Source organism: Pelobates fuscus, chromosome 6, assembly GCF_036172605.1.
Source record: "Pelobates fuscus isolate aPelFus1 chromosome 6, aPelFus1.pri, whole genome shotgun sequence".
Classification (NCBI taxonomy): domain Eukaryota; kingdom Metazoa; phylum Chordata; class Amphibia; order Anura; family Pelobatidae; genus Pelobates; species Pelobates fuscus.
Genome location: NC_086322.1, coordinates 271,755,439 through 271,758,889, shown reverse-complemented (window position 1 = coordinate 271,758,889; position 3,451 = coordinate 271,755,439).

Genomic DNA, 3,451 nt, shown 5'->3' with positions numbered 1-3,451 from the left:
TGAAGCTAAGCGACTTTCCCCCCGGCAAGCTAGATGGGCTCTCTTCCTATCAAGATTCAATTATGTGGTTTCTTACTTGCCCGGTACAAAAAACATTCGGGCTGATGCCTTGTCTCGACAGTTCTCCCCTCCATCTAGAGAGGAGATAACCCCTACTCCTGTGATTCCTCCGGACCATATACTGGCAACCATCCGTACTAACCTCACCTCACCCCTAGGCGAGGAGATTCTGGCTGCACAAAGTAATGCTCCTCCAGAGAAACCTAATGGCCGTTGTTTTGTACCTATTAACCTCCGTACGAAACTATTGAGTACATACCACGACCCCAAAGCAGCTGGACATCCAGGCAAAAAACAGTTAATCTGGTCCGTATCCCGGCAATTTTGGTGGCCTAGTCTCCGCTCGGATGTCACCGCTTTTGTAGCTGCCTGTCCTTGTGCGCTCAAAATAAAACCCCACGACGCCCTCCAGTGGGTCTCCTGCAAACCATACCTAATGGTGAACGACCCTGGACCCACTTGTCCATGGATTTTATCGTAGATCTTCCGGTCTCCCGTGGCAATACAGTCGTTCTCATGGTTGTTGACCGATTCTCGAAGATGTCGCATTGCATTCCCTTGAAAAAACTACCAACTTCCCAGGAACTTGCAACAATTTTTGGTCGGGAGATCTTTCGTTTGCATGGGTTACCCAAAGTGATAGTCTCAGATAGGGGTAGCCAGTTCGTGTCCAGATTTTGGAGAGCTTTTTGTACGCAAATGGGAATTCAGCTTTCCTTCTCCTCGGCCTACCACCCGCAATCCAATGGTGCAGCGGAACGAGCTAACCAAACACTGGAACAGTTTCTGCGTTGCTACATTTCTGACCACCAGAACAACTGGTCTGATCTGCTACCCTGGGCGGAGTTTGCCCACAATAGTGCGATTAATGCCTCCTCCCGGCTATCCCCATTCCTGGCAAACTATGGGTTTCAACCGTCCATGTTGCCTGATACGTTCTTGCCACAGGAGATACCGGCATTGGAGGAACATCTCAGGGAACTCCGTTCCACTTGGGTGCAGGTTCAGAGTTCTTTGCAACGTACAATGCAGAACTACAAACTCCAGGCCGACCGCAGACGCCTTCCTGCACCTACCTATCAGGTCGGAGAGAGGGTCTGGCTGTCTTCCCGCAACCTACGCCTCCGTGTTCCCTCACAAAAACTGGCACCCCGATACGTTGGGCCATTTCGTATACTTCGAAGGGTTAACCCTGTAGCTTACGCACTTGACCTTCCTGCTAACATGCGCATCTCAAATGTTTTCCATGTTTCCCTCTTGAAACCGTTGGTTTGTAATCGCTACACCACCTCAGTGCCACGTCCTGAAATATGAAATACGCAGCATCATTGACTCACGGGTCTTCAGAGGACAGATCCAATACTTGGTGCACTGGAAAGGATACGGTCCAGAGGAACGCTCCTGGGTTCCAGCCTCTGATGTCCATGCACCATCCCTCCTTCGTTCCTATCACGCCCGCTTCCCCATGAAGCCCGGACCCACCAACAGAGATGGGGGGAGTCGTTGAGGGGGAGGTACTGTCAGGGTTTCTTTGCTGTTTTAAACAGCAACCCTTTCTGTTTCAGTGATTGAGTTTTCAGCTGCAATTACTATGAGCTGCTTCTGCTTGTTGCCACAGTTACTCACCTGTGAGTAGTAATCACCCTGCTGCTAATCAGTTCTGCCTATTTAAGCAGCTAAGCCCAGAACCTCCTTGCCCTTGCGTGGTTTCCTGTTTCCCAGAAGTCTCCTTGTTCCTGTGTTTCCTGTTTGCTCCTGGTTCCTGACTCCGGCCTTGTTCCTGACTCCGCTGCTCTCCGTGCTCCTGATCCTGGCTTGTCTGACTACCTGCTCTGGTGACTGACCCCTGCTTGATTCCTGGACTTTGCTTTTGTTATTTATTTGTTATTTATTTATAAAGGTGTGTTTGCATCTACTTCTGTCTCTGTCTGGTTCCTGGTCCCTGACAATGTGTTACTTTCAACAGTATACACCGTACCTTAAGAAAGGATGTACCATGTATGCTCCTCTAAATGCAAAACTGACCCATGCACAGATTGTTACGGTCATAGAAGCCCCCGTGACGCAGCCTACTGAAGAGGCTTGAAGGCTAGCCTCCTTCCCACAGCCTATGGGCCCTGTCCCACATATACATTTTCCAGTTGATTTCCAATTTTTTCCCCAAATTGCCATTCTAACTGGTGTGGGACCTCAGCCATCCCTTCCCTGAAAAGACTACATTCACGTCCCAGCACCCCTTCCACGCTGTGTTCTGCTGCCACAAGATCACTGTGAGCCGGGAAAGCCTAATGTGCTACCCCAGGGCCGTCCAGGAAGCTCACCACTGCACAGATTGCCGGACCGGGAGCTACCCAAGAATCACATAGAACTATATATTCCGGGAGTGCTGCGGTCCAGTCAAACTTCATCAGGATTGCTCATGGCTTCAAGACCACCAATCATGGCGCTATTTGGCCAGCCTGGCCACTCGATTGAGAGCTATACTGGGACATATGAGATGTGAGAGCGCCGGCCTCCCCAAAGCCCCAGGAATCCCATTTTGTAAGACCAGGACAGGGCAGCAGCACGTCTGGAACTCTGAGCCGGATCAGAGAATAGCCGGAACCTGGTCAAACTTTAACAAGCTACAGTGGGTGCGGATTCTCGATCAGGATGCTATTTGGCCAGCATGGGAATACAGGTTTGTGAGAACGTAAAAGCAGCTTCAAGCCTCGAACTCTGAGCCGGATCGGAGAATAGTTGGTTTGCATTGTTCTAGTTAAAGACCCCCTGATGTGTGTAGGGGTATAAATACATGTGTTTTCCCTTCAATAAATAGTTCATTTGTTTTACCCAATTATGACTGATCTCGTCCACTATATCGGGAAATTATACAAGTAACAAAAAAGGCTATGATCACTGTCTCTTGTAGCTATAATCACTGTATGTTGTAGCTGAATCTAGGACCAGCAGAGGATTGCAGAAGCAGTGACCAAGGGACACTCAGCGTGTCAACCATGACAGTTACTGAAATGCTCAGTGCATGGTACTAGTGCCAAGTACCATTCTGCATTTAAAATCTGCTGGAAAATTTCAAAATGTAGAGCAGGTCTCCGAGACCTATGTTTGCTGAAAGAGTACCCCACAATATCATAACAGAGAAAGCTCTTGTATGTACTTTCTCACGCTATGTTAGCTATTATATTGCATTGAAAATATCAATATCTCTGACAGCCATGTCTCACTTCTCTCAATACTTATTTTTGATGTCCAAGTAATAGGACTGAAACATAGATTTTTATTGTTTTGCAACTTTGTGCTATGCTGTGTTAAAGGACCACTCTAGTGCCAGGAAAACATACTCGTTTTCCTGGCACTAGAGTACCCTGAGGGTGCCCCCACCCTCAGGGAC